This window comes from Colletes latitarsis, chromosome 14 (genome assembly GCF_051014445.1).
Source record: "Colletes latitarsis isolate SP2378_abdomen chromosome 14, iyColLati1, whole genome shotgun sequence".
In the NCBI taxonomy this organism is placed as follows: domain Eukaryota; kingdom Metazoa; phylum Arthropoda; class Insecta; order Hymenoptera; family Colletidae; genus Colletes; species Colletes latitarsis.
The window spans coordinates 29,408,691-29,421,905 of NC_135147.1; the positions used below are offsets into that span (position 1 = coordinate 29,408,691).

The 13,215-nt window shown below is 44.2% G+C and overlaps 1 protein-coding gene across 5 annotated transcripts in view; it reads left to right on the plus strand.

The window, feature by feature from the left end:
- Nucleotides 1-13,215, plus strand: part of Mtd (TLD domain-containing protein mustard) — a 138,634-nt gene that overhangs the window by 14,653 nt on the left and 110,766 nt on the right. Inside the window, exon 1 of one of the 5 annotated variants that reach the window (XM_076782134.1) lies at nucleotides 5,631-5,966. The exons of the other annotated variants lie outside the window; for them this stretch is intronic. The gene's annotated coding sequence lies outside the window, so the exon portion shown is untranslated. Of the gene's footprint in view, nucleotides 1-5,630; nucleotides 5,967-13,215 lie in introns of those variants that run through there. 5 annotated transcript variants of the gene reach the window in all.

The following is a 13,215-nucleotide window of genomic DNA, read 5'->3' on the forward strand; positions in this document are numbered from 1 at the left end:
ACGTATCTCCAAAACGCGCGCGGAAGCTAATAATAAAAGTCAGGAACGTGATTTAGCGTGAGACGTGCTCTGTTCCCAAGTATTCGGCACAATTTCCCTCTTCGCGTCTCAGACTGTTGGCGAAGGGATTTGATATAGTAGGAGTACAATATCCAAATCTTATATTTGTCTACTATACAGGGTGTTCAGCCACCACTGGAAAATATTTGAATGGGGGATTCTAGAGATCGAAATAAAACGAAAATCAAGAATACCAATTTGTCGATCGAGGCTTCCTTAAAAAGTTATTAACGTTTAAAGTTCCATACCGACAATTACCAATTACAATCATTTTTGGTGAATAGGTATAAAAAAAATTCCCAAGTCAAACACCCTGTATAAATACCCGCTTTGATATAACGATATAAGTCGTTACTGCAGCGAGGCTCTGTCACGGGGGCCACTTTTTCACCGTTCTAGAGATAATGGGAACATTTCAGACACCCTGTATGAATTTCATTGTCCCGCCACTTTGACGCACCTAGAAACAGAAGCCAGAAGGCTGAAGAGCCGCAGCCATTCGTAACAACGGGCACAAAGTTATGTAAGCTTTGAATTAACTCTGTCGATGTGTACGTGTGCATTTCTCGGACCTTAAAACGCGTCTCTTCGGCATTGTCCCCGCGAGAATGAAGATACTCCTCGAACACCTGCCGACGAAACAACGCAGAAATACCGCGGTGTACGTAGTCTGCCGTAGAATTACTCTCGGAAGTCGCATCATTTTCCGCTGTTTGTTCCTTGTTATTTAATCTTAAAGTTTTCTTTGTCGTCGCACGACCACTGATAATCTCGAAAGCCACTTCGGACGTTTGTTCCCGTATTTATGCACCGGCTTAGTTTTCCGTTATTCCGCGGCAAATATCGTTCAAGTATCTTCTTACGCTTCCAGCAGAATTCGTTCGACTATCAAGCACGAAAATTAAGAATAAAATTGAAAAGGTTCGGAACGTTTTAATGAAATCTAATGTAACGATTCTTTATTCTATAAATCGACGCTTCCGAGTGAGAATACCCCATCGAGTTAATAGGTTTTCGTCCTCGAGGACTTTCTATTTCAATTTTTCTTGTTTTCTGTTGCCGCTTCACTTTCTCTGCCAGAGTCCCTAGTTTGCGATTCTACCTCGTTCCAAGATTCTAGCTACGTCGCCACAATTCCCCTCTGTCGTGTTCGCGATTGAAAGCAATCGCAGACAAGACGAAAGGATTGAGCGATGCCTGTGAACGCGACACGAGCTCGACTGGGCCGTCGAGGGGGGCGAAGAGCGTTCGAGAATCGTCCAACAACCGTTGCTCGGTCTGCGAGAGGGCGCGTCGTTCGTTGACGGGAGTGCGATGCAGAAAGAGTTTTATCGCTTTTCAATCCACCGCGGGTTAAGTGCGTCGGGAGAAAGCACTCTCCGCGAAATACTCTCGGCTGTTGGAATCCTGCCAGCTAGGGATAATAACCTTCACCCTCGGCCAACGACGACCGAGCACTTTGCATTAACGTCGAATTAAAACGACGCGTCCGTTTCAGCTACGCACCTCGGACGCTCGGTTGTGCAACCTCTTCGTTTCCTTCGCGACATTTTTCACTCGTTTGCCAATCGTTTCTTCGCCCTCTACGACGCGTCGTAAAACGTGCATCTCCTTTTCCGAGTTACGCGTTCTTGCAGGCGTTGCACGTATCAAGAAACTTAAAGAAAAGTAAGTACGTTTGAAGAATTACTTGCGATTAAATGATACGTCCACAGGGCGTTCTCACCATTAAGAACGACTGGCATAAACGACTCGGCCATTCGAGCGACGGAGTCTGGTAACCCAGGCCATTCAAGGTCGGTCTTCCGTTAAAAACTACAGGAAGCATTGGAATCTGAGGACACAATTGCAACGGAATCCCTTGAAAATTGAGGTTTCCGTGCAATCCGGGAGAACAAACGGCAACAAAAGTCCTCTGGGCCGTTTGCAGGCGGACGTCGTGCATTTTGTTGTGGTTTTCATTTCGTTCGCACGGTTGGCTCGCGGCGATGGAATTTTAGCGAGGAATCCGAGAAAATCGAGCACCGAGCACACTGGTGAGGGGTCATTTGTCAAATTACCGCAATTAATGCCGTGCCATCGCTAATACGATTAATCGGTTCGAACGTTTCTGTGCCCGATGCCCAGGCATGAAAAATTAATGGACGCTGGCGGTTCGACGGTCTCGACGCGCCATTTTATCGAGAATATTCGCCACCAGAATTTAATTTCTTCCTTTGTTATTCCCATCCGCGCTTAATTTCTTTCCCAGTATCGATAGTTGGTTAATTTTAGAGATCCTAAAATACCATTCATTTTCCAGAAATTATCTTTCGTTATATTTCTTTCGATCCATCGCGCTTATTGCTTCGTATCTTTTACATTTTTCGAAAATATTGTGAGTTGGTTTTTCAAACGTGTTCACGGGATGTTCAAAGTAGTAAAAATATAAAGGGAACGAAGTTTATTCTTCGAGTTATCGTCTGGAAAAGAAGCCAGAAGAAGTTCTGTTTTTAAAAGCGGTAAATTGAAAACAATGGCGGCCGTGTTCGGAAATAGGTGTCCACGAGGCATCTGATATTATTAAATTCGTGTTTCGTATTGTATATTGCTTGTAAACAATTTCTGCCAATGTTTGCAAAATTTTGCAATATTTTTCCCGCGTAAAGTTCTCGGAACTACTGAATAAAATCGACGTATATTGCGAATTTGTAAAATGAAAAATATTGTAAAAAATGAAATAAAACAACGAGGCAATTAAATCGCGATAAAACCGTGTTTCGAAGCTAGTTTGGCTCGTTCGTTGGCGGTTTTCGCGCGCATCGTGTTTCTCGTTAATGAAATTCTCTCTGCAGCCAGGACGAAAATCGCGTTGACCCGGATGTCGAAGGCGTCGCCGTAAAAATCATTCGTCAAATTACGACGATTAATGACGCGCCCCGGCTCGTCGACGGTCTATGATTAATATATGCAAATGTATCCGTTGCGATTGATCGATCTCGCGTCAGCCCGAGATGACGAATTTCGCAAACAGATGAGACGTTGTCGCTCCTTTGAAAAATATTTTTTCTCCGGTGAGAAAATTTGCCAGTGGTGCTCAACACTTCCACGAATTCCTTCGATAGAAGAAAATATCAGGAATATAATTTTAGACTGTTTTTAAAAGAAACGTATTTATTAACAGGACGTGTCTGTGGAATTTTTCGAAAAATAGAAGCGGAGAATATTGAAACCGAATTTGTCGGATAAAGCACGTCGAAAACATTATTGTTAGGAAAAGGAAACGATGCATAATTTTCATGAAACGTCGTTCCTGTCGCGCGAGCTTCCTTTCCAATCTCAATTTTCGTTATCGGAAACAGTGGAGGAGAAATTGTGTAAATAAAGTTTCCATCGACGTCAGACTGGAAGGGATTATCGCGATTAAAGCCGACGATTACACGATCCCTATTTTTTCCCCGGTCGGTTAAAGGAGGGAGAAAATTCGATTAGAATTTGAAAAGTTGTTAGCAGCCGGACGACAGGCGAGAAAGAGAGAGAGAGAGAGAGACGAACGACGATATAGACGCTCGTAATTATTCGACGCTGCCCCCTTCCCCCCTCTCCTTTAATCTTAATTGAGTCTTCGGCGGATAATCCTCGAGACATTTAACTGGCTTCACCGAGCTGACGGGTTTATTTGCACGGATATCAGCTTAGCGGGCCTACGATCGTCGGATGCAGCCACGAGCATAAACTTTGTATCGGGAGGGGAGCACGAGAGCTAATCGTTCGTCGCGAAAAAAAGATAAATAGTAGAGCAGAGTAAATTATACGTTATATGAGAAATAAATAAAATAAAAAAATAAAAACATCACGGTTGAAATGCGAATCGTAGAAACACTTGTATCCGTTAAATGGCTCGTAAACTATCGCGTGTCTACTCGAAAAGTAGGTCTGATATATTTAATTTCTCTGTCTATTTGTGGAGTTTCATCGAAATCGATAATACTTGGTTTCCCTCGTAAGTTCAGGAACGGTCTCGTTCGATGATCGAGCAGGCGTGTCCCGTTTAGAAACGTTTTAACCGACGTTTTGAATCAGAGACGATCGATGTCGCGCCTCGTACATCGAAACAGGTATCGATAGAAACGGATGTGTATCCTGCACGTCCTGCGCAGAAACGTTTTGACGTTATTTGCAAGTCGTCCTGCAATACGGCTGCACGTCGTATTGATCGATGGGAGAGATAATAATAGCGACTCGTGGCACGACGAGGCCACGATTTGATAAGGAAATTCATTAACGCGTCCCACTTGGACCCGTAATGGGACTTGGTTTTCTTTTTTTTCGGTCAACCGCGCGGTTCCTCTTCGTCTCCCGACTGTGAATCGTACAAAATTCGAATCGATGGAGATACTCGAAGTAGCGAAATTTAAACCTCTACTCTCGTTAGAGATCCACCTAGTATTCGAGAGATTACGATTTGATCCATTGTTTAACTAATTACGAAACTGAAAGTTTTTTCGTACTTGGTTGAACGGACTCGAAACGTCTTAAAGCCATCGCTAGTAGGCTCGGATGCAGACCCGTTGCACAGCGATGAAGCGAGTCCGGATAAATACGGCTCGAACGTTACGGAATCGCGTAAGTCGTGGTCGCGAGTTTCCACCTGCCCTACTTTGTGCTAATGATACATTGTAGAAAGTTTAATCTTACATAAACTCACGTTGGGAAACGTTGCGTTTTACACAGTGAATTCGTAGACTTAGACGGGGCTCGCGTTAGCTTCGATTCACGGTTGCCGCCGAGCTTATTAACAATCGTGGAACCAGTTTCGCGGTTTTGTTCAAGCACGATGGAAAATTTTTCTTGAATTCCTCCTCGAGAGCCTAGCCTTCCTCGGTGGCGAAATATTCTGAGAGTATGTCGTCACGTATGAATCATTCGATACCTCGAAATATTTTTATAATTCGCACGCGGTAAGAAATATATTTAAGTGTGAAACTTGTTTTTATTTCGATGTAAGTAACTCTGACAGGATTTATCTGGGAAACAATGAAGAAATCATGTTTGAGTTTTGTTCGCCGATGTTGCATTGTGATAACTGATGTTACGTATATTCGTACAGACTGCCCGACTTATGTATCTCGAAGCATTCTGTGCAACTTATTTTCGTCCAATGCGATCCTTTGTGTAGCGTCCGAAAGAGTCGTGGAGGGCGGTGCTTTCCCCCCGGTATCGAGAGATTATACGTATAAAAGATTTTGAGTGGTCATGCTGACCCAGTTTCGGAGACAAGTAGGTTTACCGAAGCTTTCGATCGCGTACCACGTAACGGTCTATCTCGATTTTTTCGTTTCGTCAGTTCCTAACAGAAAAGCGAGAGAAACATCGAGCTACGACCTGTCAAATTCACTGTCGAGGTAGCATTCGTGTACGTATAAAATATTCAGATATTAATTCGTTCGAATAGATACGAGTCGTTCCTAAAATTGCATCGAAACTTTCGATCTTTCACGCTGCAGAGGGCGACAGAGTCGCGTGAGTGGCTCCGCCGGCGGACGATACAGAGCCAAATGAACGATAAACGAGAGCCGTCAGTGAAATTTGTCGTACGTCAGTAAAACCCGAGGCTTCGTCGAGGGTGACACGTAACGGCACGCGAAGACAAGGCGGAAAGAGTCACGCTATCGGCGAACAGACTCGAAACGCGATACCGTGTACGCGGTGATTTTCGTAACGCGATTCCGCGGGACAAACTCCCCAAACGGCGGCTTACTCCTTTCGTTTTATCGTGTGTAATGGCAGAGGTCGTCGCGTGGCAACCTTGAGGACTGCGTATCGTAAAAGGATTCGTTGTAATCCAATATTGGCCACGTGCAGCGAACCTAACACTCCGATAACACCGACGATACGTGCGCGTGGTCAGCACGAGACGATGATAGGTCAATATGCAAACTGTCTAACACATGTTTTCGCAAATTAACCTTGCACTTTAACGCTCGATTTACGGAACTTGTTCGTTCAACTCAGACTTGAAGCTTAAAATTTACGTTAAATTCCATTTAAGCAGATTTCGTACTTCTAGGTTAGATTATGCGTACGATTCGTTCCCTAACCGGTTCGAGCTTTGTTCTGGAAATGGAATCAAAGCATGGTGGTTCGGTTCGTGTATTAGGATTTAGCGACTTAGAAGTTACGATGACGCAGAATTCAAACGGCGTAGAAGTTAAACGACAGGCAGGCGAAATTGGTACAAGAACGTTTACACGGACAGCTCGTTTAAATTACAATTTTATTATTACTAATTGGGTTACTCGTACACCTTGATACACGCTCGGCGAATTTCTTGCTGTGGAAATTGAGATTTTCATTAAAAGGTACAAAGGGATGGAAGCGAAAGGCACCTTGGGAGTCAAAGTAAATGGAATCCATTTAAACGTTCTGTAACGGTGAGCCTCCATTTTGTTGTTTTAAAACTCGCCGGTTACCGGCAACAGAAAACATCCGAACCGAAAAAAACATTCATTGCGAGAGACACGTTGGAAATGAGATCGCAATGTCTCCGCGCGACTGCTCAAGGGTTTAATTCAATTTTCCTTGGAGACTGTTGGAGAGGAACATTGGAATTACCGAGATTTACAGTTTCCCAGTTTCTCTTTAATGGTTTCCCTCTTTGGATGGAAATGGGAGTCTGTCGTTGTTCCGACGGCCACGGTAGCGCGGTTCAGGTGCAACCTCGTTCTTAGCTTTTAATATTTCACGAAATACTTTGTGTAATATTAGCTTATAAGTAGCTATTTCTTTTATTTCATATTTGATGCGATGCACATTTCGCGCGGGCAATATTTTACGTTTGATATCGCGTCGGGAAGATGTCGCCCGTAATACGGTGCCCTACATAGCACGCTGCAAAGAGGATGGGAAACGTAACGAGCTGCGAACTTTACAAGCAATCGTGATCTTTCTACTCTTTGTGCACGGGCTCGGCCTTTTCTCCGCTACAAAAGACAGGGCGGATCCCGGCGCTAAGAGCGCTTACCCTTAATCCTCGAATGCCTCGTGTCCCGAACTACCCGCCAGTTTCTTATAATCTTTTCCCGGAACTACATTTACGTCCGGAAGTTTGGATATTCGTTCGCGCGTCCAAGTTGCCCATCGTTCGCGAAACTTGGAACGCCCGGGCGTCAAAGTTGCTAGCGTTCGCGAAACTTTTCGACGGGATCTGCTCTTTTTATAGCGCTTTTTTAAACCTTCGAAACGAAGATGAACGATGACCTTTGAACGATCGCGTCGTCTACCGCCGTAAAATTCCGTGGCCGTTATCCGAGACACATCGATTCTACCATACAGAGGGCAACGATACTGGACGCAACGTGAGATCTGCCGTGTGTTTGTGGTTTATGGTGTGCGAGAGCCATAGCGTCGAGTGACGCAACCGAGGGGACTGCTATTCTTCCGTTCGAGTTCCGTTCGCGCCGTGTAACAATTGACACGTGTTGGACCAAATCTTTTCTGTTACTAACGTTACTAAACGTATAATTGTTTTCTATGACGATTCAAGTCTTCCTGTTCGCGGCGTACTTAAGTATCGGTATAATTAAATGGCAGGATTTAGGGGTTGTAGGTGGCCGCGATACGGCATCGACAGGCCTCCGCTATTATCGTGGATGCAAGAATTTCGAGAGTAGACTTGTAAGCGGCACGTAGGGGTATCTGTGCGATTGCAGGAGACTGATTGTGGCGACCTACTTCCCGAGACAATCGCACAATGCCGTGGGGGTGTCGGGGGGTTGGCTGGAAGGGCTAGAACGACCAGGGGAACGACTGCTTTCGCTGCTCTAGGTGACATCAAGGTCGTTGTATTGGTGGTCGTAACTAGTTGCCTCTGCTTTTTTTCCCCACCAGCCTTCTCGCGAAAGGTAGCCCCCGTTAGGTTCTTCGGGAGGTTAGGGGACGTTGCGTATCGTCACTGTGTAAATTTCGAACTTATTTTCCCCCATTTCTCAATCGTTTATTTAGCGAAACATTAAAAATATTTGAAACGACATCACCCAGGATGGTTACCGAAAATAAAAAAAAAGAGGGTCGAATGGGAGGCGCGCAGAAAGTCGATCGTTTCGCAAAAGCGTGAAACAGGGATGATAGTAAGGTCGTTGTAAAAAGGTTGGGCCAAGGCGCGAGGTTCCACGAGCTAATATTTGCCCCATCAATCAACCCTGGCGTCCTTGGTGTACGGGAGGCCAAGTTACCCCTCCGACTGGGGCGCACCTGCTGTATTATATTATAACGTTGTTGGCAAGACATCTTTCTCGCGTTGCTCCCTTTAAAGGTTATTATTATTATTTTTTCACAGTTCCTTTTATCATTTATACCTATTTATAAATCATCTACAAATAATTTTACGTTTGATTTTGATAAATCTTTTTCACGTTCACGCTTTAATCTTCTGGCTGCGTTGGCATAACAGTTAGTTGCTAACGGGTTCGCGTGAGAATCCATTCTGGCTTTGTGCTTGTCCGCGAGGCGTGTAATTCCTTCCTGCACGGAGGGAACATTTAACGATTCGCAAATGTCATCCTTTCCGACATACCAGGGAGCATGTTTTCTACTTTATTGTTTATGAGTCGAGCGTTACACGAGCGCAAGCTTGGAACCAAGAACTTCGGAATGCACTGTACGTTTTAATGAACCTACCCCAACTTTCCTACGTCTAATAATAGCGCAAGGTCTTCTTTAAGTATAAGTAGCTTTACCGTGCGGTTCGCAAAGTGGAAGCAGAATGTATTGGCTGTCCAAGGTCACTTTGCTTCGAAAGCACATCCACTCCCGCGTTATGCTAGTTCGCCTTCGTGATCGACGAGCAACAGTTTCGTTCAAAAGTTTGGATTTACGGAGAACGTATTCTCAAAATTTCGATTTAACGTTTCTATTTAACGCGCAAGTTGTTTAGCTATCGCGACGGCTAAGAAAAAGCTCGGGCTTTCGTAGGAACAACGATACAAGCGGGAAATTGCTTAGAGAAGGTTGGAAAACGATCGAACGCGATCGATAAAAATTGTTATGACGTTCCCGGCGGAATTCCCGTGATACTGCGAGCGCGTTTCTTGCGACTCGCATCGTGGAATGCAAACTGCTGATACGCGACGCCACAATTCCCCAGATAACCTCGCCGTGATATATCGACCTCGTTAATGCAACTATGAATCGCGAGTGCAACACAACGTGAGCGTCACCGTGGTGTCGGTCCGACCACTGAATACCGCAAGACAGTCGATCCCCTGTCGATCCCGCGAGCACGCTTTTCGTTCGATCCATGTTCCACTGACACTGTTCGCCCGCTATCCGTACAGTGCATCCCAAGTTACGCGCATTAAAACTAAAACTTTCTGTGCTTCGATTTCTCTATTTGTAAAGGGGCAACCTCTAGATCTGTTTCACTTTCCTAATAAAAATTGTATAGTAAATGTAGCGTAGGTAGAAGGTAAGAATAGCCCTGGCTATATAAAGGAAGTTTTAAATCGACGAGGAACTAGGCGTGTACGCACTCTCGAACGTTTACCGGATTCCACGCGAAACCTTTGTTTATTATTACATCATCTGCGATTGGACGTTGTCTTCGCTGGAAGGTTGCTTTTTCTCTTGTCGTCATTAATTATTAATTTTCTCGTATCAGAGCGGGAACGTGACTCACCGACGTCATTGGTGAATTAAACTTCTCCAAGTCGGTACAGTTGTACGACTATTAGAGACGCGTATCGATACGCCGTTCATGACGGTTGGAATAAAATTAGTTTAACGTACTGTTGACCATTTCACCGAACACCCAATAAATAATAATTTAAGCAACGAAAGAGGCTCGACGATGTAGTCTTTGCAATCTCAACGATCGAGTGGCGCGCCGCAAACGGTCGTCCAGAAAAACCCTGAGTGTTATCGATTCGGTTTTCGCATTAAAAAGCCCAACGATCGCCCGGTCCGTTTCCCTGACACACATCGGCCGTAGGAATAACGTTGACCGGATGTCTCTAGTGGTCGTTGATGCTCGAAACGATTCGATTCGACCCTGTTTAAACATACAGGTATTGGCGTGACAAAAGGCTGAACATATCTCGAAAGGTGGCCCCGTGATTGCGCATAAATTACATATTAGTGAGGAGACAGGCTGTCTGGACGTAGCAAAGCACCCCGTTCGATCGTGCCTCTACAGTCTTGCTTATTTTGCACAGGTGGAGAACACCTGGCATAGACCCTGAGGATGCTAAAAGCAGGCAATTCGCCCGTGAAAATCTTCGTTCTCTTGATTTTACAACAATTTTATAACAATCGTGTTTCGGATAATTGGGTTAAGAGTCACCCAGCCACGTGTATTGAAAAATCTTAAGCATTCAGTTTCTCTATAACGATCGTTATACTTGTTGAATACCCTGGTCTTTGGAAGATCAGGGTCCCTAGCCACGTACCCTGAAAAAGCCAAGGTAACCGTTACTGTATAACAATCGCCGTAATTCTCTTAGCTCGCGTCTTTATTAGTTTGAGAGCCTCTGGTAAATACCCTTAAAAAGTTAAAGCAGGTCGTTTCTCTGTAACAATCAAGCGCACGCTGAAAACGAGGGCGAAACGAGACCCCTGTCCATCGCTAATTGACAAAAATCCCAGCTCCTCTGTTAAACGTCGTCGAGCCGGCTTTGTGCCCACGTCCTCCTTAACACCCTAGCAACTGGTGAAATTTCATGAATTCGCTTCTAATTAACGAGCCGCGGTCGTCGGGCCTTCAAAAGGGCCGAGTGGAAAAGCTGAGCATTCAGGGGAGATCAAAGAGTGCTGGATCTTTCGCGAAAGCCTCGGTCAACGAGACAGACCTTCGCGATGGTGACAAGGCCACGTTGTCATCTGAAAATATTTCTGTGGAAACTGCCTCTTTTCGACCGTAAAATATAACAAAACAGATTTTGTTCGAAATATAGTTGCAGCTTCTGCAAATATAAACTTTATCGCTTTCTCGTTTCTAAACGATTGGATTTACCGCCATAAAAGACAAATTTCAACCCTTCTTCGATCATGAGCTTTCGAGACTTTGGTTGCCTCGGAGTATCGCTTCTTAAAATATCGGCCACCTGTGGTTAAGCGGTCTGTAGAATGTTGGTTGAAAAATAGTACTCGTGTGAAACTGAAGAAAAGCGGATGGAAACATTAAATTGGATATCCGTGATTCGCGAATTTCGCGAAGATTGCATCGGCGGGATAGGGACGATTGTCAGGACGCAGTTGCGTGAGTCGGTCGAAATAGATAAACGGTTCGGTTTAGATCCCGGCGTTAATTAGCGGTTGTCACGAGATTGTCCTATCGACTTCGGGCCAGGCCCGAGGACGTTTGGTCGGTTCTTCTGAAAATGTGTCAGAGCGTGCTGGTTACCATGCGATGCCAGCTGGGATTGGTCGAGTTTGGCGGGCGAAAAGGGATCAATACCGGGAGGCTTTCGACATGGAGGCGTAGGCTGGCGTTCTCCACTCGACGAGAATCGGGACTCCGAGTCCCTGACCTTGCTGGCGACCTTAACCTTGCCAACGCCCTTCGACGGTGCGCGGAACTCCGTGTATTCCGATCGGAACAATTTCCAACAAAATTTTTACCACTTTCGTAACGGTTCTTAAGACTAACGTCGCTCTTGGGTTGGCATGATTCGTCTTTCGCACGCTGGAGACGAAATTCGACACCAGCAGTGATATTTATAGACAGCGATATCCTTGAGCCTCGGAGTCCCCTTTTTCTTTGTCGCTTGTCGCGTGTAGTCGACAACCGAAAAAAAGGACAGTGAGTGCGAGCAAACGAGAAAAAGCATGTTTTTTTTTTGTATACAAATGGTCGCAGGCACCCCCGGGTCCGTATCGTTTTTCAAGCGTCTTTCACGCTCCACTGACTCTAAGAGAGATGATACCTCCAGTTGAGAAGGATAGAAATGTTATCTGGCATTTAGTATATGAATCATTGTTGTATTCGTAACATGCAGGTTGATTCGGTAACAGAACCGAGCTATAGCTCTTTTAGGAGAATAATTTTATATCGCTTGATAACCTTTGTGGGAATTCGTAAATGATTGAATTAATCTGTCTGCCCATAATTGGGTATTTTTACTTGTGTTTGGGAACGTATTATTACACAATATTAATTAAAATACCATAATAATCATCGAGAATGGTTCATTACAATTTAATGATTTTCATTAATGAAGATTCATTAACGAATGTATCTTCTGTTTACTTCAACACCCAGCACCTGACCTTGTTCGAAGAGACGTAGAATTAATTAATTTCTCGTCACGCAATTAATTTTCTTTAGTTTTTCACTTAGTAGGCTAAATCGTCGCGAAAGAAATATGTAATTTAGAGAAGGTTTAATTTAAATATAAAATTTAATAATTTCATAGAATCAAAATTTGATTTCGTTCCAAGTAAACAGTCTTATTTATTCTTATCGTCGCACTTTACGCGACGAGTTTTAATTTGTCCGAGAACAAAAGAATTATGTTTACGATTATTCAGTACTTTCCATTTCCAATTGTTCCGTTCATAATGCGGGATAAGTGGATACCGCGGCGCGTCGCATTACAAAATGGAGAATGAATTTCTACGATCGGCTGACAGACGAGCTGATTAACGATCCCGGCGACAGTGCTCGTTTTTGCACAATTAAAATCGCATGCTGCAACCTTGAGCGATGCTCGTAGCTCGAGCAACGTAATGAAATTTAACTGAGGTTGTTAAGGTCGATTCTATCGCATTGGACTTATCGCTGGTACTACCAGCTGCTGTCTATGCAAAGTCGTTGCACATTGTAGCCTTCGTGTTTCATTCGACGCTCGAGCGAGTTCAAAAAAACCCCTTATATGCAACGAAACGTTTTAGAAACTTCGTAACCGGGACGAGAATCCGAATTTTTTAAAAATATAAAGAAAACTTGGGTCTCGACAATCTATATTTTCAAAATCATATCGTATACATATACACTTTAATATCTGTCCTCCAAACAGAAGACTGGGTATCTAACCGAGACCCATCAAAAAGATATACATTTCGTTTGCATTATTTCCGACTATCAGGATTAAAACGTTGGCTTTCGGCCGATTCCAGCCACGTGTCTCGAATCGGGAAAGATCGTGAACGGTTTCCGATCCAACCCGAATAATTCATCGG